Genomic DNA, 25,857 nt, shown 5'->3' with positions numbered 1-25,857 from the left:
CTCTCAAGTGCGCAGTAGCTATCCCACTATGTGTATTCAAGCGTACACCGTAACAATGAAGTCAGGCTCTTCCACGCTGTAGGGCGGCGCTTCCAACGTAGTGCAGTCCTGAATAATAACCTGCCACAACACAGCGGCAAGACAGGTTTAACGGCAAAAATGTAACAACTGCCGCAGCTGCCGCTGTGACAACGCGTGTAAAAAGCGCCCATTGCTAGAGACTGCGAGCTGCTCTGCAAAACAAGTCCCAACGCTTCGCGTGCACGGGACCAGATGCTGCACGGTGTTACTCCTTATGACGCGCGCTCTGTTGCGACACAAATCTGTGTTCCCCATTGTTTAGTTGCGGGGAAGTGCTTGAGAAAACAAAGTGACGACACGGTGGCGTATCGGTTTTCTTTATTTAGTTTTGAAACAGCAAGTGAGCGCGTAGAAGGTCGGAATAGCAACGCGGGGCAAGGAGCAGCAACACCGAGAGCGCTCTCATACGAATTCCTGTCCGTTGTTTGTTTAAAAGCGCAACACCTTATAGCCGTCAAGGTACATCACAACGTGCGCATGCAAAACTTCTATATGGAACGCATTTGTTAAGGCGGAAGCCTTGTATGTCTCATGGGCCGAAAAATCCGACGTACGGCGGCGCCGTGCGCACGAATGGTGCCAAAAGTCACGTGACCAAGTGATAGCGCCATAGCATGACGTCATCAGGTGATTCTCTTGGTCATAGCCTCATAGGTGGGTCGAATGGCACCGAAAGTCACGTGACCAATGTGATAACGTCATGAAATGACGTCATTAAGATGAAATGTGTTGTCTCCTGGTCAAAGGTGGGCCAAGTGGCGCCAGAAGTCACGTGACCCAACTGATCATATCATAACGTGACGTCATGAGATGGCATCGTCTCGTGGTCATAGGTGGGCGGATGGCACCAAAAGCCACGTGATCATTGGATAACGTCATAACATGACTTCATCAATGGCATCGTCTCTCGGTCAAGCATAAGCCGATCTGGGAGGTGCAACATCGGTTGGAGTGCAGAAAGTTAAGGAGGAGGGGTATATGTGTGTAAAGCTATTGATTGAGGATGTCAAAGTAATTTAACGAGTGTCTCGTGAGGGCACACGCTTTCCCCTGTGCTCACTTAACGTTACCTAAAGGGACTAGATTTTTTTCCCACGAACCAGAAAAAGTATACGTGTAGGGGGATTAAGGAAAGGGAGTAGAAAGATGAGAGAGAGGGAAAGGGCTAAAGGCAGTGAATACGGAAAACATGTATACATGTTATCGGGCAAACAGTCGAAACAGCTCTAGAGGAGACGTGTCTAATGATTGTCCTCATAAACAAAGGTTAACTTCTTGTGGCTGGGGCCACGCTTGTGGGCTTTTAATCCTTCATCATTAAGGCGTAGATAATCCCTCTAGCGCTCAATTATCAATGTTCCCGTCGTAAACGCGACTGCGATAACACAGATATAATCTCGGGGGAAATCAATGTACCACAGAGTTCGTAGCCATAATGCCGATAAAACAGAATATCAGGAAAAACAAAGTACCACAGAGTTCGTAGCCGCGCTGTCCGGTTGAGCGTCCAGAGGATTTAGCTATGGACTTCACTTAAGAAAAATATAAAATATGGATACACGAAAAAATCCGAGTTTTCAGTCCTTATAACCACTCTTCACAGAGTTCATCCTCCTGCTCACTTAGCTTTTTTTGATCGGAGAGCACACTCTCTTTCTGTCTGGTTTTTTTGTGTTGCATGTGTGTTCATGCGCTGTAAGGTCTTTCAATATTCTGTCCACCTTTTGCACAATGTCTGCTTGTCGCTTGTCTATGCCTTCCTGACCCGCCACGGTGGTCTAGGGGCTATGCTGCGCGTATGCCGACCCGCAGGTCGCGGGATCGAATCCCGGCCGCGGCGGCAGCATTTTAGATGGAGGCCGAAAATTGCTTGAGGCCCGTGCACTTTGATTTAGGTGCACGTTAAAGAACCCCAGGTGGTCGAAATTTCGGGAGCACCTCCACGGTGTCCCTCACAATCCTATCGTGCTTTTGGAACGTTAAACTGCAACAATTATTGTATTATGTGTGCCTTCCTATCTATATTCCCCAGTTGTGCTTATATTTCGTTTTATCTGTCGACCTTGCGGATAACCATATGAGGAGCATCGCTACGCCAGTCTCTGCAAATCTGACGAGTTGAACTTTTCACGATTTAAGCACACGGCATGATTACCTGCATTACTTCAATTCCATATATATATATATATATATATATATATATATGTGTGTGTGTGTGGTGTGTGTGTGTGTGTGTGTGTGTGTGTGTGTGTGTGTGTGTGTGTGTGTGTGTGTGTGTGTGTGTGTGTGTGTGTGTGTGTGTGGTGTACCGTGACAGATGACACGCATAGCGAGTAGTTTCAGGCTTGTGTATTCGGCGCACTCTGCAAAAGCCAACAAGCTGTTCGTTTTCCTGAATGACGGCCACGTTTCCGAGGTACACGTAGTACAACCTGCGACTCAGAAAAAGTCTGCGCGAACGTGTCTACCCGCGCGCCAGCTCTAGCTTGCGCGCTTCTCGTGGGCGTGAACGAAAGCCTTTATATAATGGCTAGCGTCATCGCTGCGCCGTCGCGTAAAAGATACCCACATGGAACGTATTTGCCGCGTTACTTCAGCGTACAGCGTTGTAAGGCCTCAACGTGTCGTTCTTGGCGCCACGTGACGGGACCACACCTCCAACACGCGTTCCAATTGATCGTATAATTAAATGATATGACGGAACGTATATTGACCATGTGGTGTATGGAACCAGGCACGCCTAAAGAGTGGCGTTAGTACACCCAGAGTACGTCTATAATATGTGTAAAGTATGTCCAAACGCCCAAAAAGTACGTCTAGAATACGTCTAATATACGTCTAAATACGTTAAACGTTTACAAAACACGTTTAGAGTACGTTTAAAATACGTTTAAATACGCCCAAACGTCTAAAAACATTTATAGAATACGTCTAGAATACGTCCAAAATAGTCTAATACGTTAAACGTTTACAAAACACGTTTAGAGTACGTTTAAAATAGGTTTAAAATACTTCCAAACATCTAAAAACATTTATAGAGTACGTCTAGAATACGTCTATAACACGTCCGATCGCGTAGAAAGCACGCTTAGAGTATACACGTCCGAACACGCGAGGGGCATGCCACAAATGCGTCGATATATAAAAAATACGTCTAGTAGACGTTTCGTAGGCCGAAAACAAAAGAGGTGTTTTTCGAAAAGTCGCTTAAGAAAACGAGCGACGTATTATGATAAAAAACATGTAATACGTCGCTCGACAGCTTGAAGATGTTGCTGCCAGTTGGTGCCTTGAAGAAGACTAGGGCACTTGTCGAAACGTTGTCTCCAGCGACACCAGCTGTCCAAGGATTTTCGTCTCTTCAAGGATTTTCGTCCCTTCCCATGGACATCTGCCTCATCAGAATCGGGTAGTGTTTTACTGTTAGCTACGGGGCTTCTCCATCGTTGCTTTTATCTCCCGGTGTTCATCTAGGAAGCAGTCGTGAACTTCGGTTAGGAAGGAAGCAAGACATCAAAAAGTGTATAAACGAATGAATGAATGAATGAATGAATGAATGAATGAATGAATGAATTGAATGAATTAAAGTAATGATAGGAAGAAAAGCAGGAAGGAAGCAAACAGAAACGCAGAAGCCAAGGGTACCAGCAAGAATGGCGTGCGCACCCTTGCCCTTCTCGTAAATGACGCCTTGCCTCAAGATCCTTGTATTTACGGAGTGAAAAGCTTTACCAGACGCATGACCTGTCTATACAAATATATACAAATGAATGCGCGTGTTGAGTTCACAGCGTCACAATGTTTAAAGTAACTGTACTGCACGCACTGGAGCTGTGTAAGAAGCAACATGTTACTCGTCATGGCCGAGGCAGCATTCTTACGCCGGGATGGCGTCCCTTTCCTTATCTCAAGACTCGTCGAGGGCCGTCTATAAGTTTCGCAATGTTGACATCCGCGCACGCCGCGATACGGGGCACGAGAAAAGAAAAGAAAAAATGCCGCCCTCGAACTTCGAAGCGGAGGTGAAAGAAACAAAGACTCCAGTAAAAAGGTGTTACGTATTCCGATAAGGGAATGCCAAATGGGTGTAAAGCCATAGAAAAAGAAAGATAAAGAAGCCAGAAGAAAGGCATTGCGTGCACTTCTGATAACAGAGTGCCAATGGGCATGCTTCCAAGTATACACATGCATGCATGTCGCTGCCAAAACGTGACAGTTTGCGCGTGCTCACGCGAATTGCGCCAGTATTATTATCGGGCACTGGATACACGTGGATGAGCCCAGCGCAATCGTGTAACTTGATGTGGATCAGCGTTTGTTACGCAATTGCTCTGTGTACGACGTTGTAGTCTCTCTAATACGACGGCTGAGACCCAAAAGAAGACGGAAGTTCAGAGGCAAGACGAAGGCTTGAAGTGACGAGAAACTCCGCTATCGACGCATCTGGTTAGCTCACGTATAGCCTCTGGCGCAGCTCCAGCATTTGTTAAAGGCATGTCGAAGCACCGCGCGCAGTGCTTGGTCGTTGCTTCTTAGCTGTCACCCGCCCTGCTATATGCATGCGTGGAAGTGTTGAGCGTCAAGGAGGATTACCGAGGATAGGCGTGCGCAGGATTCTCCAATATATATAGGTGGGAGGGCGGAAGGGGGGGGGGGCAAGTTGCACCCCCCCCCCCCCCCCGTGATATGTAGCTAAGCTTGATTTCTCTAAACTCGGGTCTAGAGAAATCAAGCTTAGCAATATTGAAGAAACTTGGCGCAACTTGTCATTCCCTCATTCACGCACACATTCACACACGCATACACGCAAGAACACACCCCACAAACAGCGCCACGTTTCTCCGATACGATGAGTTACCAACTAGCTGCCAACAGCAAGTTCTAATAGGCTTAGCAATGGATGTCAAAATGAAAGTGAAGCGATGACGTGCTTCTGACAAGCGCCTGCCTTTGGTCCCGCCTTTCCAGGGGTATATATGAAGCAAACAGTTTCTGGAATTCCACATCAGCGGTTCTCGGCTGCCACTAATGCTAAAAAACCTGCGTGGACACAGCATTGACCAGTAAACAATGATGGGACATTTCCTGGAGGGAAAAATGTCCCCCCCCCCCTGCCCGCGCTTATGCTACTGAGAATAATGACGCCTGTGTAAGTTGCAGCATGACGGCGACGACATCATTCTTTGTCGGACTGAAGGCAGAATTGTCTGCGACGGACGGGACGACGCTGCACGAATCGTCGAGTAAGCCGAATATTAAATTATTTGTAGAGAAGACGTGGCTATTGCGTTCATTGGCAAATTCCTCTCACATCACCCAATTCGCCATGTTGCCAGCTCAGATTGGTCGAGGGGAATGCGACGACCTCTGTGATTGGCTCGAGATGCCGCCAATACGATATCGGACGATGTCTACACTGTAGCACCTGAGATGACACTGGCCTCGGGAGGGCGTACATTGCCGTTTGCTCTGTCATCTCTGTGACATCACTGGCATGCCCCTGTGATATTCCGAAAGGATAATTGAATATTTGCTTTTGTAAAAGCTGTCAATCACTATTCACGTTATGTTATTACTTTCGAATTTGGGGCTAATCTTGTTATACTTCACGGCGTTTTCTCTTATATGTATTAGTGCATTTAGCGTTATTTCCTTTCCGCATTGTACATTTTCCACGATACATAGTCTTAGTTTCTCTCTTTAGTTTTACATCCGCTTCTTGATCCTGACTCCAAGCCAGGATTTCTCGGCTAATCCCTCGTAGCGGATAACCGTCATGTAAAGGATCAAGCAAGCAAGCTGCTGCTGCAGCTAAACCGAGCCCTGAGCCGGATAAACTTCGGCGATGTCTGCCGACCTATTTTTTTCCCTCCTGCTATAAAACAGTTTTCTAGCGCTGGGTGTGTGTGTGTGTGTGTGTGTGTGTGTGTGTGTGTGTGTGTGTGTGTGTGTGTGTGTGTGTGTGTGTGTGTGTGTGTGTGTGTGTGTGTGTGTGTGTGTGTGTGTGTGTGTGTGTGTGTGTGTGTGTGTGTGTGTCCAATCGCGCTGTTCAAGCTTATTATGAAGTTTCCTAACGGATATATATACTTTCTGAAGTAGTGACTGAATAAAGTTAGAAAAAGACGCGGATTTCGGGAAGCATTGTCAGCTTCCCCTGCCTCGCCCTGTAATCCAGGAGCTCAGCTTTTTACTTCCCCATAAACGAAGCAAGCCCTCGTGCGGTTTGAAGCACGTGGCGCCTCAAGCCAGTGCCACGGTGCCTTCTTCTTCGTAGGGCCGGCTTTACGAAGCCCAGGAAACGAAGAGGAGGTCGTTGAACTCTCGGGAAAAACACGCGTATACATACACACACCGTGGCTAGTGTGGGCGACGACCAGGGGGTGTAAAAGACGTCGTCTAGACGGCGTATCCACCCACGAAGAACTTCGCAAACAGACGAGGAGACCGCGACTACAGTTTCTTTGAACAGAGCCACCGCCCCGCGGTCAAGTCTTTTCGCCGACGACGACGGCGACGCGACTCTCTCAAGAGGCCGCTAATGGCCACCGTTCAAGCAAAGGACGATAAAGACCAGCTCCGTTGGTTTCTAGTAACGTTGATAAGGGAACCAACTTACGGCAGATGTCTTCGCCCCCGTAGCGCGCACGGATTTTCCACTGCTGCCTCGTGTCGAGCTCGGGTAGCACTGACACACACACACGAATATATATATATATATATATATATATATATATATATATATATATATATATATATATATATATATATATATATATATATATATATATATATATATCCTAAAGGTCCGAGCATACACGACTTTCAATCGATGCATGCGGAGGTTGTGGGGTTCGGCTCCCACTGTTGCGACAAGTTTGTTGTTTTCTTATTTTAGTCCACCTTCGTCCCCACATATTCCATTAAATATATGTCAGACGACTCAGTCGTTCGGTTTATATTGAATGCATAAAAACACGCTGTTATCACACCTTTAGTCAACACAATTAAGCAAACACTGGCCAACATTTACCACTGCTGCCATCACTGAGCCAACACTGGCTATGTGATTTAGTTACACAAGCCAATAGTCAGTCTTCACTGGTCAGTGTTGTCAATCATTATAGGCGAACATCAGCCAATCACTATGCAAAAAAAAAAAAAAATGTGTAGCGATTGGTGCAGTTCTAAGTCCAGCGATAAATGCAGCTCCACTATAGCACTGTGAAGCCCGATGAAGTGCGTAGCACGGGCACCCAGCGATTCCCGTTCGTAGAGTTCCCACTGCGCCGTTTATTAAACCGCCGATTGCCGTCAGTGTTTGAGGTAGCAGGTAAAGTACCCCTTTTGCACCCCTTGCCGACACACATGCCTATAGCCTAAACTTAGTTGCACGTTAAGGAATCCCAGGTGGTGGAAATCACTCCGCAGTCCCTAACTACGGCGTGCTTCATAATCACATCGTGATTTCAGCACGTAAAAACCCCATAATTTAAGTTCTTGTAACGAGGAAACATAAGCTGACCAAGTTCATCAGCTGTTTTTTTTTTTATTCGCTCGCCTTGGTCTGTTTCACTTATTACGTATCAGTAGAACACACACTTTCTATACTAGAAAAGTCATTATACGCTTATATCGCTCGCACTCGGAATGCACGCCATGGCGTGCCCGCTGTTCCTGCCCAGTGATCCACAAAAAGATTAACAGCCCCCGCTGTCAAGACACGTATGACTGCTCACTGATATCCCCGGCAGTGGAGTCTGCATTCGTGAATTGATTATGCAGCGGCTTGATATATGTACGCTACACTCTCGCTTTGTTTTAATTAGCATACAGGGCACGCACGTTTTGCGCCAGGAGCATATACCGCAAAACCGGCTCCTTGCTGCCTCGGACAGCCTGTTATATCTCCAGGCGTGATTCCATATCACGTGACACTAAGCAACTTCATTAAGGCGCCCTTCCTTATCTCGTAATCGACATTGAAAGGCGACACGTGCCATTGCAATTTGTTGGTTTTAAATGCCTTACGTTTAAATGTACTGCCCGTTCAAGTGTATAACAGTTAATAAGCTTTAGAACGTAGTGTGCATTGGCGTGTGTACAGTGGGAACAGGGGGGGGGGGGCAATACGTGACATTTACTCAGTCGGACCTTTATCGTCATTGTTTAAAGGGAAACTAAAGTGAAACAATGAATCGGATTAGATTGATCAATTATACTGTTAGAACTCTAATGTCGTTAATTTCACAATCACAGGTTTGTTAATAGAGGAGAAAATCAAGGCCAAGGTGTCAGTGTTAAATTTCGAGTCGAAATCTCCGCACGCGACGTCACGGATTTTTCAAAGTGAATCTTTCGTATTTTGGCGACATTGGCTCAATTAAGTTCCGTTAAACTTGGTATGTTGAGTCTATGGCCCCCTCGGACGACAATGTACTTCATTTTTACTGATTAGGAAGTACTTCGGACTTAGTAGACGCCGTCAATATCTGAGACGTCAAGATGTTTGGTGCGGGAATCTTAAGGTGGCGTCGCCACCCGCATTTTGTTTTTGCGTGTGTTCTCGCTTAGCCAGCGTCTTCTCGCGGCAAGCGTGGTGATATCGGAATTGTGACAGAGTAATTTACGAATGTAAGAAAAATCGCTTTTCTCTTTAGTGTCCCCTTTAATGGGCAGGGTTATGAAAATGCTGGTTTTTTTTTTACGATAGTGGCGGCCGACGACACCCGATGTTGCATTCGAAGAACTGTTTACAACCCGTTTAGCCCCGGAAAGACGGGTAGCAATACCAAGTCGTTGCGAGCAGCACGTCATTTGAATTTCTGCATGCTTTGCAAAGCTTGTTTTCGATCGGACTCGTCCAACAGGGGGGGGGGGGGGGAGGGGTGAAACCTTGCTCCCCCCCCCCCCCCCCCCCCCCTTCCTCTAATAGAGAATCCTGCGCAAGCTTACGGCCGTTCATATACCAGGAGGTGTTCCCTGCGATATGCTCTCGGTAAGGAAGGAAAGAAAAAAAAAATACCATGCAGGTCATAAACTTTAAAAGGACTGAGCGCTGGGCGAGTTGGTACTCCAATGACTACGAAAAACTGCGCAATATAAACAGGACTGGGAAGACACACGCACAAGCGCAGACTAGCAACTGGAAGTTTATTGAAGGAAACACAAATAATTAACAGGAAAAACCACGTCGAATGATTAGAGGTTGGCGGTTAGATAATCTATCTCTAGTTTGTGTAAAGTAACCGAAGGCCTGGCAAAGCACATGCTGCCATACTTGTGGCATATGGAATGCCTCAGCCACTTCTCGCGCTGTCCTATCTCTATGCCGAGACAGCACCTTTACTTCATGTAGCAACGGGTGGCATTTGCAAACTTTGCAATGCGAGCACAAATTAGACGAATGTTATTTATTGTTATTTATGTTTGTGTTTCCTTCAATAAACTTCCAGTTGCTAGTCTGCGCTTGTGCGTGTGTCTTCCCTGCCCCTGTTTATTTTGCGCAGTTTTTCGTAGTAGCAGGTCATAAAATCGTACAGCGCAGCGAACTACGCAAAGCGCTCGCTACAACGTCAACATCGAAGAGGATGACGTAGAACGAAAGTTACGAAACGCACGACTTTTTTTCTATTACTTTCGAATTACAAGAGCGGTTATAAAGAGTGTACTACATATAGAATCATGCGAGATTGATTGCTACATTCATTATTGTATGTCTTTTTTTTTTTTTTTTGATGCCTCTAAACCAATGAAGACAGCTGTCAGACGAGACATATCCGCTCGACAAATGAATAGCTCACGGTGGATGTGAACTATATAAAAAGCGTCTAGTCAGTTGTTCTATTGCGCTTGCGTACAGACGCGTGGTATGCCTCACGGATAGAGTATCACTTGTTCAACTGTCGATTAGTATCTGTGGTTGGTGATTGAAGAGCCCAATAGACATTGAAGATCCAATTAGGATTGTATAAATCAGACAGTGGCGTACACTATAGCAGACGGGAAGTGTCGATTATTCTGTAGTTGGGATTTACAGGAAGAAACCGAGGTGAACAAGCCACATACTAAGTCAATGGCGTAGCCATGGTGGTTGGGGGGGGGGGGGGGGCGTTAAAACGCCGCCCCCCCCCCACCGCCCCGCCGTCTTTCTACGCAGAAAATTTTCAATTTTGAATGTGTATATATGCACGACACATGCACACGTACGCACGAACATACAAAAAGGGTGATTGACCCCTCCCCTTCCCCCCCAAAAAAAAAGAAACGAAAAAGAAAATCCGGATACGCTCCTGGATTCGTTTGGTTGTGGCTGCACTCCTGCAACACGTAAAGTAGTCACTGTGTGCTTTATTAAAGTAACGAAATATGTGTGCCGTGGAAAAGAAAGCATAGTTTATAGTGTGCGACATTGCGGTAAAATTTTAAAGCTTTCGCTACATCGGAGGGTGTCAGCTTGTGCTCACGCAGGGCATGAGGCCACTTAATATCGCTGAGAGGGCGTTGGGATCATGATAACGGAAACAAGTGATTGTAACTGCAGACGAGCAGTGTGTATTCTATCGTTTGGATTATATCGGAGGTAAAGCGAAGGGAAAGATAAAGAAAATTTGGGAGTCCACGCCCTATAGGGAAAATGGGGGCAATCGAGGCTTGACGTGCGCGTGTCTGACGTATGTATACTTTCTTTCCGTCGCAATGCTAACTGCTTCCTTCCTATACAATGCCGGGGATTGGACCGTCATCCACGTGTCTAGCAGGGCAACACTTCAGTTTCTACAGGCAACAACGACGGTCATGCGTTCATATCCAGGCAACAATGAAATGTGGCAACGTGGAACGACAGCCCACTTCGATAACCTCGATGAAAGATCAGATTGGCGTATCGGAAATGGCCGATCGCCGACGAGTCCACAATCGAGAGAGCATTAGTTATTAGAAAACAGCGCATACATAAACGCGTGTGTCTGGCACACCTTCGAGTTCCTTATTTGCGATACACCCCCATTTCTGTACATTCGCGAGCGCCGGCTTTCTCTTTTTTTTTTTTCTTCTGCGTATACAGCTACAGCGCCGATTTGTGAGGCATGAAAGCTTAATTAGGCCAGGAATCGGGTGTCACCAAAGTAAATCAGAGGAACCTACCTAAAGGCAGATTCCTGTGTTTCGTCGTGACGTTATATGGAGTTTTTGATGACTTGTTGTTACCTAGGCCCATTCCGCTCATGTTTTCTTACGGCCTGAGTATGGCGATGTCAAACTACCGAAGACGAATACGAGCTGATCTCAAGGCATTGCACTTACTTCAATTAAACTATTTACTGTATACATTTACTCGCTTACTGCTAGCCCTGGTTGGCACCGACAAATATTGAGTATTGTGGGCTTAACAGTTTCTACAATGTTCGATATTGTGTTACCTAGAGCATGGCTAGCGTGGACTGATGCTGTTAATGTTGGATATCCGCTGTTATAACATCACCAATGTGTTCAGTCAACGTAAGTCCAATGCGCGAGTCGTCTACCAATTTCTCCATTAGAATTTATTAAAGCGCGCCGATTTTCTGGTCGCCAAGCAATTTTAAATCGGCAAAAAGAACAAACAAAAAACAACGTACTTCGCAGTAGTGCTACGGTTGTTCTCTGCGCAGAAGGAACCGCCAAGACGGGAAAATGAAGACCAAGCGAGTATAAACATTGTCGACACACAGAAGCGCCCAGCTGACAATGCCGCGCGCTCTTTCGAAATGTCAGGAAGCTACATTGTAAAAGAAACAAACGGCAGGGTCTATTTCTTTGCGTGAAAATACAAAGAAAGCAACGTCTCTGTTTACTTTCAAACTCTCTGCCTTTAGAGCTGCCTTCCCTGCAGAAGCTCAGGATTTCCGAACGTTATTCCTTACGTTATTACGCATGCTTCGCACTTCCCTTTACCCCAGCATGTAGCGTAAACGAAGCAGTAAACTAAAAACAACCATTGATCACACTTCAAGCAGCCCGTTATGCCCTAATTTTACTAAACCCACCAGCATGTATACAGAACATAGTTTTCTGACAGCACCTTGTATTTTTTTTACTCGCAATTGAAGAACAACCAACATGTGAAAAAATGCCAAGAGCCGTTAACAGTTATGCGCATCCTAATCACGTGCCCCAAAGTTGCAACGCGCAGGCAATAATATTTAAGCGAATTATACAAACAACACACACATTTACAACCTGTACTCCACTTCTAGCAGATGATCCTCTTGTACCGTTGTCTGACGCGCTTAATTTTTAAAAACACAGCGGGCTTTTAAATATGCTTTAGAATTACACGACTTTACCAGCCCATTACTTAACACCTCGTGGCTGGCGCAGCAAAGCCTCAGTTGCTTTTGTGAAATAAAACCTTATTTAACTATCTTCCAATTCGTCCAAGCGTCCGGCGTAGCGCCGCAGAAGCTGTCATAAAATACAACGCGGGTGATCGCTCCTTTACAACGCTGCACAGGTGTACACGACGGCACAATCGAACCCACGCGTCAAATCACCCACGCGTCTACCTTCCTCCGGCCCTTCAGTCAGAGGCACTCCCCGCGCACCTGTTGCGGCGGGCGTTTCTTTCTTGCAAAACCCTATGGGGTCGGCATCTGTGACGTCACTATTGCGTCACCGAGGCGCCAATTTCAAACGTCGAAGCGTGTTCTCGCCGCAAAGCGTCACGTTATGCGGGAGAAGCGAAGAAAGGTTTCGTTTCACATTGCGTCATCCCGCAATTCGATACTGATTGATGAGACACGATACCCGCAAAACTGACGCGTCAACGCAGCCAAAATTCAGAGTTGTCTGCATGTCGGGTGAGCCTTTGTCGTTGACGAATCGAACGAATATTTAGTGTAGTCAGAAGAACACGATTTATCAATGTGTCATTTGAATACGACAGAAAGAACGACAGTTCCAGACTTCGATTTGTCTCGTTTTCGTCGGCGTTATATTATAATCGAGGAAAACGAAATGACAAGCTGTCAACGTAGCTAGCAGCTGACGTCTGTAGTTAATAAAAGAACGTCTCTCGCTTTAGAAATATCGGACAGAAACAGCAACGTCAATCCAAATTCGCTTCCGCCTTTCGTCACAACCAACAACAGCGCGTCGTAAACCAATCTAGATGTTGTTTTGAGGTTCTTGACGCGTGACATATGCTACGACGTCGTGAAACGAAGTCTTATTTTTCCAACTCACCCGTTTTGTTCAGCGAAGTGTAGCTGCCGTTTTGCATTGTGGCGCCGCTTGAAAAACCGTGTCCCAACTTTTGAGTCCTTCCCGTATCCTACCAAACACACTACGCGAACGCGCACACACACACGCCGAAATGATCGGCTCCACGCGAGGCAAGAGGCGCCGGTTGTAAATACTGCGTCGCCTTCGCGAGCCGGCGACGTAGGCACTCGCCGGGCGGGAAAGCGAGGGCCCGACCACGCACACGCGACCGCTCTCTGCAGTCGGTTGAATGGGAAAGAGTCGACTCGATCGCGACTCCCCACGACTGCTGCGCAGGCAACAGCGCCTCGCTACGACGGGATGCGAAGCGGCTGATGCAACATCTCTCCGGCACACCAAGGAGTATCCTACTTGCGGCACCAATTTTTTAAATCCTCCTTTCGGCACCAATTTTTTATATCCTCGTTCGGGCGCCAATTTCTTTAATCCTCCTTTCGGCACCAATTTCTTTAATCCTCGTTCTGGCGCCAATTTCATTAGTCCTCCTTTCGGCACCAATTTTTTAACTGCTCCTTCTGGCACCAAAGGAGGATTAAAAAAAAAAACGCTGAAATTGAAGCTATCGCAACGCATTATCGGCAGAGGTGAAGCCCCGGTCTGCCCCTGCTTTGTCTCGGAAACGCGCTCTTTTTCTGGCGGTGCCCGCTTAGAGATCGAGTAGTTTTGCTCTGTTAACATAAGCGCTAGGATAATTATAAAAATAAGAAATTGTTGTTCCCGGCGAAAGCAACCTATAAAGAAGCGTATTGATGAGTCACAGACAGTGGGTTAGGTTACTCACGGGGGGGGGGGGATGCTCACTCCCCCCCCCCCCCCCACGAAAGTTTTCGAGTTTGCATGTGTGTATATACATGTCCACCTACAAACGCAAGCACGAACACGCATAAAGGGTGGTTGAACCCTCCCCCCACTCCCCCCCCCCCAAAAAAAAATATTTCTGACTACGCTAGTGTGATGAATTGATCGCCAATAAAATTTGCCTAGATGTTGAGGTTTCGTAAGAAATCTTATAGCACAAAGACACCCGTCGAGCACTGTCTGTCCCAACAAATAACCCGGATAATAAAGTTGTAGGGCGTTCGAGGAAAACGCTGCTTTTTCTTCGTTACGCGCTAACGTTTTGTATCTAGTTCATTGATAGATTAACATAGTAAACATTGCTATGTTACTATGTGGTTCAGTGTCGTTTTATCTTGCCACTGGTAAAAAGGGCGGATTCTTGCCTTCACTTTTGAGGCAGCTCTCTCACTCCAGCAGTTTCTTTTTTTTAATCCTCCTTGCGGCACACGCGGTTTTTGCTCCGGCCTCCGCAGCTGCTCAGACTACTAGGTACGCGACCGGGCTGCTGACGGTGTGCGGCGGATACGAAGGAGCGGCCGCGGGGGAGAAATAGAAAGGGTGGAAGAGAGGGGTTATATCCCTGTGGGCTGTGCGTGGCACAGACTTTAAACCAGTTTGAAGGCCACAGGCGCGTAAAAATGTCAAGGAATGCGGGTCGGCAGAGAAACGGGATCTCAAACGAGCCGTCTTCGCGTGGCAAGCGAAAGTCGGAGTCATTCAGATTGGATATTATTCTACATTTAATTGTATTTCCAGGAGCGGCGGTGAAAGGCGAGGGGGGAGGGGGAGGCACCGCTCGCTGAGAGCTTAACCTGTCCCTCGGTCAACCTCCCCCCTCCCCCTAATCCCCGCGTACTAAAAGAAAAAGAAAGACAGAAACTGAATTTAAAGCTGTTTCCTTCAGGGGTGCACAACCCTGATACGTAGAGCATGCACTGTGCATGTGTGTTGGGAATTGTTTGCACGCATCATTTCTCTCTCTCTCTCTCTTTTACTCCTTCTTTCCCTTCCCCATGTGTAGGGTAGCAAACTGGACAGTCTAGTTAACGTCACGCTGCCTGCTTTCCTGTATTCCTCCCTCTCTGATAGTTGGTAGACCCCCGCCATCCTCCCCCCACCCCCACCCCTAACAAAAGTAATAATGTTGGCGACGCTCCTGAGTATTTCATCAGTGACGGCTTTCTTTTTTTTTATTATCATTATGTTCAGGAACAACTTTTCCGAGAGAGTTGTAGAAGACTGCAAGGCGGATGGAATCAAACGTCACGCGAATCCGAAGTGAAGGTTAGCGCGGTTTCGATCTGTCCACCCACGCTCTGCCGCACAGTATTGTAGTCGATTGGTTAGTTTGAATAATCGGTCGGCGAATGTCCCGGCGAAGCTGACTGCGACGAGCGGCGACGACGACGCGAAATTACTGGAAGACGCGTGTGTTGGTGCCAGCTGACTGGGTCACCAGGTGCAACGCATAAGCTAAAGTCAGGAGCGGGAGGGGCAAGCGGCTCCGCGGGCGCGTATTTTTGGTATTGGGGGAGGGAAAGGGGGGGGGGGGCGAGGGGTCGAAGCGTCTCTGGAAAACGTGCATGCCATGCTGCTGCTCCAGGACTTCCGGAAGTAACCGTGCGTAGCAAGTTATAATGGGAGAAACCTTCCGCCATGGGCATCCGGTGCCGACCGACACGTGTTCCGGCGTCGCGAAGCGGTACTTCGAGTGTCAGCAGGGTTGCCACTGACTTTCGAGTAAATGTCGCCGAACGACGAGCAGAAATTCGCCAAAAGTCGCCACTTTTTTACGAATTTCGCCAAAAAAGTCGCCATTCTAGATATGTGCGGCATATCCCAGTAATAAGAATTTCCACTGATGTATAGCCCCGTAGAATACAGTGCCATTCAAAGCCCTTAAAGTATATTGACATTTCTCAATGCCAGGCGCATCGCCCCTTCACCATTATTTTATTTAGCAATACTGCAGACCACCGTGTGGTCCATGCAGGAGGGGCTGTACAGTGATTACAAAATTATAAAGAACATCGCAATCACAGCGAGAAAACAAAAATAAGAACAATGAGAAGAAGGAAACGCAAGAGAAACATCGATTACAATCACGACACAAAATACAAATTTTCCAGTTCGCGTACAAAGTCATTGGCATCAACAACAGTGGAGGGTAAGGCATTCCATTCAGACACAGTTCTAGGAAAAAAGCTGTATTTATGGGATTTTGTTTTCGCGAAAATTGGGGCAAGTGCCCTACTGTGGGTGTGTCTAGTTTTTCTAGTTGAGTGGGGACGTACACAATGAGGCATAGTTACTTTCGTATTTCCGGTAAGACACTTTTGAAGAAAAGTCAACCTACTGACCTTTCTGCGCGATTCTAACGAAGGGATGTTATATTGCTTCATTAGTAAGGAAGGCGAGTCAGTCATCCTATACTTATTAAATATGAAGCGCACTGCTTTTCTTTGGACACGTTCTAGTTCTTGAACATCACTTTTGTTGTGGGGGTCCCATACAATTGAAGCATATTCTAATTTAGTTCTGACGAAGGTGTTATATGCCAGAAGCTTAACTCTAGGAGGTGCGGTTTTCAGTTTCCTTTTGAGAAACCACAACTTCTGCAGCGCAGAGCTACAAGTAGCCGATATATGTGTTGACCAGGTGAGTTTGTTATTGATAGTGACACCCAGATATCTACATTTGTCTACCTCCTCTATATCACGCTGGTTAATAGAGTAAGGGAACGTGCTAGGCATTTTCTTTCTTGTAATACGCAGAAGTACACTTTTTTCTGTGTTTAACTCCATGTCCCATCGAATGCACCAGTCCCCAATAGCCTGTAGGTTTTCTTGTAATAGTACATGATCGTTTGGAGCACGAATTTCTTTAAAAACAACGCAGTCATCCGCGAACAGTCGAATGCAAACGTCATTATTAATTACGTCTGCCAAGTCATTAATATAAATTAAAAATAACAATGGTCCCAAAACGCTTCCCTGAGGCACTCCAGAAGTCACATACAACAGTTCTGAGGAGTGATCCGAGGAGTGAACCATGGGAGTGCTTGGTGCACCTGGTTCTCCGACTAGCCGCAAGACGTGCGCGGAGGCGCAAGTATGAAAGGATAAAACGCTCATGATATTCTTCCATCCCTGTCCGCTCGTTTCAAAGGTAAAAGTGTGGTAAACCTTAGGCGAAAGCCGCGAAGGCGTTGTTTGTAGACAGCTTTACATCCCCTCATATGAAAAAAAGGATTAACAGGTTTATTGAAAGTAGTAAGACAGAATTCTTACAGGTATCGTTCATTAGTGAGTCTTATGCCTTTCAGTGTAAACTAATATGATACCGGACGCCACTGTCCCTTTCATATATAATCACTTATATCTACCCGCGTCAATCCAGTGCGTTATTATTGAACAGGTAGACATTTTGTAAAATGTTATATATCAATTGTTTTCATTGCACACGTCCGCCGAGAACAGTTGAAAATGCCTGAATAAATAATTTTTTATTACACGAACACCCGCGTATCCGCCCATCTTCGCTATACGAGCTCGATTAGGGGATACTGCAGCGGTGAACAGGTCGCCAAGCTATTCAGAATAGTTGGAGCTTTGGCGGAACAAATGACCGGAACACACGACCAACCCGTCATCTAGCCCCTTCAGAAGCGAAACTTTAGCGAAGCTCTGAAGCATCTAGATGAATCTAGATGAATTGAGTTAGAAGCATCTAGATGAATTGAGGATACACACGAGTTACAGGACGGACATACAGAACGGCGCGTAATGTGCACCTCAAAACGCAGAAAAATACAGAGAATAGTGCCGCTCATTCGTTGGGAAGGCACTGAGCTTAGGATGCATAACTCAGTGGAGACCTAAGCCGAAAATCGCCAAAAATTCGCCATGTCGCCATTCATAATTTTAGGTCGCCACGGGCCTCTCAAATTCGCCAATTTGGCGAAAAGTAGCCGCCATTGGCAACCCTGAGTGTCAGAGCCATCGGTAATGCGCCAACTGAAATCACAAGTGTGCGCTTGAGAGCTGCAGACAGGCGGGCGTCATAACAGGAAACAGCGCTTCAGTTAAAGCTGAAATTTAGGCTATAGTTGGTTTTGACTTGAATACATATATGAGAGCGGAACAAAACCTGGACAAGGAAAGATCCTGCGTGGACACAGAAAGTTCTGTGTTTCTGTTTTGTTCCGCTATAATATGTATTCAAGGAAACAGCTAGCGCGGCATACAGGACTTGGCACTGACTAGCAACATGAGCGCTTATTTCGTAGGAACAAATATGTACGCTCGTTTGGAAAGGGAAATATATTAAAAAAAGGGGAATGGGGAAGCCCTGTATGCGCATGAATGCACACTAGTCCATGACAATGCAATGTTCAAATGCGGAGATAATTTAATCTCCTGGTCGGTTAGTACGATTGACGGTGCGTTCACACAGCCAATGGAATGAATTGCGAATGCATCGTAGATGTCCCGGGCGCGGATGCGCGTCTGTTCGAAATTGGGAGCGCAGCCACAGACAGGCGTGTCAATGTACAGGGTGTTTCAGCTCACTTGCGCCTAGTACAGTTTTTCTTTTTTTTTTTTTAAATTTAGCGCACTCTATAAAAAAGCTCAGTTAGCATATATGAAATAATCCGACGTTGCTGAACAAGTGCTGCAACTTTTGTGTTGAATATATTTCGCTACAGAGTTACAATTTTAAAGGTTAATTATGCAACCTTTGTTAATTATCCAAATTGGCGGGTTGACAATTATCTTAGCATGTATGAAATATTACGATTTCTCTGAACGAGTTACAACTTTGGCATTGAAGATTTTTCGCTGGAATTCACTAATTAAAATTAAATGTTCACTAATTAAAAGTTCATTAAGCAGTTTTTGTTAGTTACCCAGCTTGGTGCCATGGATATGGGAAAATATCGTGACGTGCTGCATACGACTCAGGACAATACTGGGCCCATTCCATTCGACACGCGTAGAGCATATGTTTGTTTGTTTTATACTTGGCGCAAGTTAGCTGAGACACCCCGTGTACATGGTTGCAATGAAGAGGTCGTGAAATCGACTCGCGCTTAGCCACCGCGGCTGCATTGGTGCAAGTGTGAAACGTAAAAAAAAGAAAAAAAAATCTCAGCATATCCACGGAGTGAATGATGATGAGTGGGCGAAGCTGCGGTGGTTCATCGGTAAACCGTGAACCTTCCGTGAATTCTGCCCAACCGACGTGAGATCGGGCGCGTTTATACTAAAGGTTCGATGAGTTATGACGACTTGCAGCTCACTTTAATTTTACATGTACGCTGTGAATTTTCATTGTTTAGAAAACCATTGCTTTAGAAAAATCTGGCGTCTTTCGTTAAGCAGCTGGCGTCTTTTCGTTTTGCTTTAGAAACATCTGGCGTTCTTTCGTTTTGCTTTTACAAAACATCTGGCGTCTTTCGTTGGTTTATTTCATCAATCAACGGCGTTTTGAACAAAATTTTTATTGTTTAATCACGCACAGTAGAAATCTCACCAGGCACTACCTTGGAGGTAAACAAAGGCTGCTAATGGGAATGAGAGACAGAAGAAGTCGGCTTTTAGCTAACACTTACACTTCTACTTCGACTAACGTTTCCTACTGGAACATGCCAATGGCTGCTAATGGGGAATGAGAGACAGAAGAATTCGGCTTTTAGTTAACGCGCACGCTGCGAATTTTTTATTGTTCAACAACGCATAGGAAAAATCTCCCACCGGCACCACCTTGGAGGTCAAAGCGTAAGACTTGTTACGGACTACGACTACTGCTACTGCTACTACTACGACGACGACGACTACGAGGGACGCACGGGTGCCGCCTTAAGGAGCTTCGCCCCTAAAAAGATCGTTCACTTAAGCAGCTATGGACGTTACAGAACCACGGGTGCGGTCGAAACACAGTGAGTCGCGTAGTCTGCCCACGGCTGCGTGACACATAACCATATCGATCGTGGGTTTGGCACGTAGAATTTAATTATTCATATATATATTTTTTTTCGCAGTTGCAGTGACAAGCGGCGTACATGCGACATTTTCCTGAGAACCGAGCGCGGGAAAGTCCATTTGCACGTGCGTCCGACAGCTAAGGGCCACGTGACCTAAACAGGGACGTCACGTGTGACGTAATCGGTAGAGCGGCCCCTCGCTCTACCGATTACGGTTACGTTAGCGGCTTGACCAGAGCCAAGAAACGTAACAGACAAGAAACGTAAATGGAGACGAGCGAACACGTAGGCCATTGTCCGGCTGCGCGCTAGGTGCGCGCACTAGAGTTTAAGATGACTCTCGGGCTTCCGTGCCGTGATTATGCAAGTTATACGTAACTCTAATCCCTAACAGACCATTTGGTTCCGCTTAGCACGTCGCAATACAATGTTCATGGAACGACAGGAGCACAAACACCGATGCCTGTGTTCATTTGTGTCGCCGTCGTAGTTAAAAGCTTGTGGCCTCTGATCGTTGCACAGGATAAGAAACAGATGTACGACGGGTGAGCTCAAAATTCGACGTAGAAACAACACGATGATAAAATGAAAATAAGCCTGTTGCACGTCTGGAAGCATGACATGGCGTAAGTTCGCATCGGCGCGAGCCGCCGCCGCTAGCGATATGCCAAAAGGGCGCCCGCTTTTGGTAACATTATTGTCAACTAGTTCGTTTTCTGGCGAGTATTTGAGAAGCATTACGACGAGCGCACGTGTCCAGGTAACGACCTGGCTTTAACGAACGTGGGCCGATTATTCACGACACCCAGGTTGTCGCGCGAAAAAGAAAAAAAAAGGTGCGGTTGTCATAACGCTACCTTAGTTATCGTCACAATATTGTCAAGTCGAGAAAGAACGTGCTCTCGACGAAACGTTCGAGACGCGCACCTGCGCCAAAGCACACATGTCATGCAGGCCTTTCTGTTATGTAGATTGGAAAGTGCTAATTCGATAACCTCGAAATTGCACGCACAAAGATGGAACATTTTCCAGCCGCAGGCATTGTAAATCATGTGCTGTAGCATAGATATCAGAGGGGTTGATGTTATGAGAAAACAACTGTTGGCCAAACATTTTGTTTATTAATCGTCAGCCTTGACATTGGTTCTCTTTGGTGCAGATGATAAAGTGTACCAGCACCCAAGCACAATCACAAGCTGGTGTGATGACTTGAAAATGTGGCCATAAGTGAAGACACCACATATAATACACTATTTGCGGGAGAAGGCGTGCGACCTGAGAAAAGCCAAGTCATTTAAAAGCATTGTGCACTTCGCATGCCTTGGCTGCCAGTCTTTCAGGCTTCCGTTGCTGTTGCCGCAGCCAAACACAGCGCAGTGGTAGCTTGTCGACTTGTTCTCGTCCGACATTTCGATTTGCGGCAGCACAATTGCTTCAGCGCGTCGAAAAATGGAAACACGCTGACCTCTCACGCTCCACGCAGTGCAAAACTCGGGAATCCGCACACACCAGCGGCAGCGGTCGGCCGAGGTGGAGAGAGAGAAAGCGGTGAAAATACACCGGTTCGAGGCTGCGCTCCTCCTCTCCATGAAAACGGTCTATAGCCTGGTATCCTTTAGGTCTCTCTCTCTCTCTCTCTCTCTCTCTCTCTCTATATATATATATATATATATATATATATATATATATATATATATATATATATATATATATATATAGTTACCCAGCTACCTACTGCTATCAAAGCCTGTGACGAGTCCGGTTCTATCGGTCCCTGCCTTTCTTCTTCTTCCCCACTAGTATTATAAACTTATCTGGTTACGTTAGCGGCTTGACCAGACGATGCTTTCATCGAAGTTGAAACCCAGAGCCTCTGAAAAATTGCTTCCGTCCTGGTCTTGTTGGGTCAGTACCCTGGCAATTACATTATACATAATGTGTTTTGAGTAGTTGGCGAATTTTTCTTGCACTAGACCTCCTTATCGCGCTGCCGCGAGAGCGCGGGTTCGATAGGCAGCCGCATTTCCATGGCTACGAAATGCAAAGAACACCCGCGGAGTCCTCCCCTACGTCGTGCCTCGTAACCGTACCGTACGTGGTTTTGGCACAGAACGCCAGTAATTATACTACCATTATTAGACCTCCTTATCTTAATTGTGGATATATGTTTGCTAACGTGCGTCTTTGTCCCTTGCGTTATTCGACTCTCGTTGCGTCTGACTGCTTGCTTTTTTCTTCTTCTCTTTCCTTTTTAAGATGAACGCTGGAAAACCGCAGATTAGCACGGAAATAAAAAGAAGACATATCGATGTGTGCAGATCGGCGCGTCCTCTTCGATCAGTTTCAATCAGTCAATTAGTTTTTATTGTGTATTTTGTATACACACAATATGAGCTGTTATTTTTATACAGGACCTATAGAGCCTCAAAATGCGGACAAGCTACTTATAGAAATAAAATGATGTAGATGCTACAAGCAGGCCCGTAGCCAGGAATTTTTTTCGGGGGGGCACTTACTAAAAGCCTTGACTATTGGAGAAAAACGCCTATTTTCCTTATTTATTTTCGGTAAAACACCACGTATCATAAAAATTTCGGGGGGGCGCCCCCCCCCCCCCCCCACTACAGGCCTGGCTACAAGGTAAAGTGTTCCATAGTCTCGCGGTAATATAAGAAAATGGACGTTATATATAGTTATAGTTGTTATGTAGGGTACACATAGTGGTGCAATTAAGGTAGCGTGAACTGTTCTCATTAGAACTAAAGCTTGCAATTTCACAGGCACGTACTTCTTTTTCAAACTTGCCAAAAGTGCCGATAGAGCGCTGACACATGTACGAACGGTTTCCTGAATTTACGTTTCTGTTGTGAACCACCCGTAGAAATTACATGCTGTGAATGAATGAGCTGAACTACTTTGTCAAGGGCCGAGATTAGCGGCGTGTATTTGACAACGTGCCCTTCCACGTGTACGCGAGAAAAGCGCGAGCCGCTGACGCGGCACCACGTGACGTGCCTTGACCGTGTCATGGTGTGGAAGGCTTTGTGCTTTTGCCAGGGTGTGTGCGTAGTGAAGTGCTGGTCAGTCACTTCCAGTGCGCAAGCAGAGAAAGATGCAAGGCACGTAGGAACAGATGGAGCAAACACAGACGCACGTGTTGCAGCTCCTGACAAAAACTCAAAGCAAATTGTGCTTGGTAGTGCCATCTAGCGTTCAATGACGCAACCTGTCTTGCCTCGTAGCGTCACCTAGTGTTTAACAAAGAAGGCGTGGCGGCAACGCGCGTAATCTTTGAAATTGTGAAGACCGCCGTGCCTTTTTTTCCCGGCTGGCCAGTGTGGCTTCGGAAGAAGCGCTCCACCTTCGATGAACCACTTTTCTTTTCATTAATAAATGTTGTCTTGTTATATTTTTCATACTCAGGCTCTGTGTCCACTTATGACAACTAGCAGTTGCTATGTACGTCCGTGCGTGCGTTTGTATGAGTGCGCGTATACAATACTAGGGTGGCTTCTAGCCACCCTAATAATACACATGCAAAAATGAACATTTCGTGGGAAGGGGTTTGAACCTTCCCCCCAGCCCTTCAGTTTCCGTCCGGGGGTGTAGCTCAGATGGTAGAGCGCTCGCTTAGCATGCGAGAGGTACGGGGATCGATACCCCGCACCTCCACGTTTTTTTTTTTTTTTCCCTTTTCATTACCTTTTCAATCTGCTAATTTCTTACACCATAAAGTAAACATGTAAATACCTCGAGCATATTAAAATATTCAAGACATTCAACACGTGTGAGAACTGCGTTATTCTAAAACCTATGTATGTGTACGTATGTGCACTACATACGTGTGTTCTTTTGTGCGTCTTTTTTTTTTTGTGCTCGAGCAGCACGTTGCAAGTATCGACTATGCGCACAACCGAATAGTCCCCACTTTGGCTCTTCGAATTATAGATCACTGCACTTCAAATGGCGAACATTTTGGCGCCAAAACACGATCCGGAAAAAGAAAAGCCATAGTCTGATCGAGCTCGTAATTTTTGGAGCTAAACTGCCTACTATTCGACGCACGCCAACTAAAGTACAGTGAACTGCAACTAAACCCCAGCAACACGTGCTGCGTCAATGGTTGCGGCATCAATTCGATCGAGTGATATCATGTTCAAACCACTGAGACTTTCGTCTGGGGGTGTAGCTCAGATGGTAGAGCGCTCGCTTAGCATGCGAGAGGTACGGGGATCGATACCCCGCACCTCCACTACTATTTTTTTCTTTCTGTTCTCTTAACTTTTTTTTTTTTTTTTTAGATCTGCTAGTTTCCTAGACCATAAACCAAACCTCGCAATACGTCAGGCCTATTGCATTATTCAAAACATTGAACACCCACGAGAGCGGCGTTCTTCTAAAACACGTATGCATTCATTGTTCCCGCGGTACGGCAGTATTTCGGCGGTTTACCGATTCATTACTATTAAAAAAAAAAAAAAAAAAGGTGTGTCGATCTACGCATGAGACTCGTAATTGGTGCGTTGTTTTATTTGCCGAGGGCACTGACGGGGAGTGTTGGCGGTTGTGCAAAAGTATTTGAGCTCATTCAGTTGTCTGCGTGTTGTAATGATGCCGTGATTATATTGCACGGTTTTGTTTGTTATAAGACAAATTGTCCCAAACAAAAACAAAAAAATTATGAAACAACAAAAAAAAAAACTGCTCCCCGTCGGGGAATCGAACCCCGGTCTCCCGCGTGACAGGCGGGGATACTGACCACTATACTAACGAGGACTACAGAAACAAGAGCTCTTAATTCTAAAGTCTATCCTGAGTCACAATGACCAAACGTGGACCGAACTGGTTATGAGTTAAAGTTACAATACGCAAAAAAGAATAACAAAACAATAAATTTGAATCATACTTATAAGTGATGCGAACCTCTTCTAAAGCCCCATGCTACAAGCACATCTAAATGAAAACAAGTAAAAAAACACACACAATTACTCACGTGCTGGCTTTTACGCAAAGCTTGATATGTTTCTACAACTTTTTCTACGGTTGTAGGCTGTAGGCATTCTGTAGGAGCCGGAATAACGCACTGTCAGCGCTCCATAGATGTCTAAATAAAAGTATGCAGATCTTGGAGGCCATTGCACTTTTCGTAACAAAACAAATCTTGGCTTGTAGGCCAGCACAGCTTCGAAGACGAGACAAACCACTGGCCGAGCCACTCGTAGACAAGATTAGTACACCATAACAAGATTACCCGCGCCCGCGCACTACAAAGAAGTGCTGCGTTTTGCTTCTGCGGCCTCTCGTAAATTGGTGAGTGTCACTTTGATTGACAACTGCATTTGTAGTAGGCTATGTTTAACGTCTTGCCCTGTCGAATGTTTCACGAGTGATAGCACTATCTCTACTGAATTTGTGTTGTGACAGCGGGAAACGTGCATTGCTACCTTCTAGTACACTGTAATATTGCCTTGCAACGGCGTCACGTGGTGCACTGCTGATTGAGCGGGATATATTCTCTCAAGTGTGATTGGCTCCATTCTGCAGCTCGCGTAAAGGAGCCAATCACGATCAAGAATTCTGATTCGGCTCAGGCCCGATCGCTGTAGTAGTGACCGTGTGACACCTGTATCACGCAAATGCTTACAGTGACTGCTTGTAAAAAAAAAAAAAATGTCGTGTTGAAAAACAAA

General features: G+C 46.0%; 3 non-coding genes across 3 annotated transcripts; 2 read left to right on the top strand and 1 right to left on the bottom strand.

Annotated features, from left to right (window-relative positions):
• Positions 1–23,766: 23,766 nt before the first annotated feature.
• Trnaa-agc (transfer RNA alanine (anticodon AGC)) lies at positions 23,767–23,839 on the top strand. Its single transcript has one exon. It is a non-coding gene; the product is annotated as a tRNA-Ala (tRNA).
• A 507-nt stretch (positions 23,840–24,346) lies between these two features.
• On the top strand, positions 24,347–24,419 carry Trnaa-agc (transfer RNA alanine (anticodon AGC)). Its single transcript has one exon. It is a non-coding gene; the product is annotated as a tRNA-Ala (tRNA).
• A 452-nt stretch (positions 24,420–24,871) lies between these two features.
• Positions 24,872–24,943, bottom strand: Trnad-guc (transfer RNA aspartic acid (anticodon GUC)). Its single transcript has one exon. It is a non-coding gene; the product is annotated as a tRNA-Asp (tRNA).
• Positions 24,944–25,857: the final 914 nt, after the last annotated feature.

Source organism: Rhipicephalus sanguineus, chromosome 10 (assembly GCF_013339695.2).
Source record: "Rhipicephalus sanguineus isolate Rsan-2018 chromosome 10, BIME_Rsan_1.4, whole genome shotgun sequence".
In the NCBI taxonomy this organism is placed as follows: domain Eukaryota; kingdom Metazoa; phylum Arthropoda; class Arachnida; order Ixodida; family Ixodidae; genus Rhipicephalus; species Rhipicephalus sanguineus.
The sequence above is the reverse complement of the archived record's forward strand: the minus strand, read 5'-3'. Positions and strand labels throughout refer to the sequence as shown.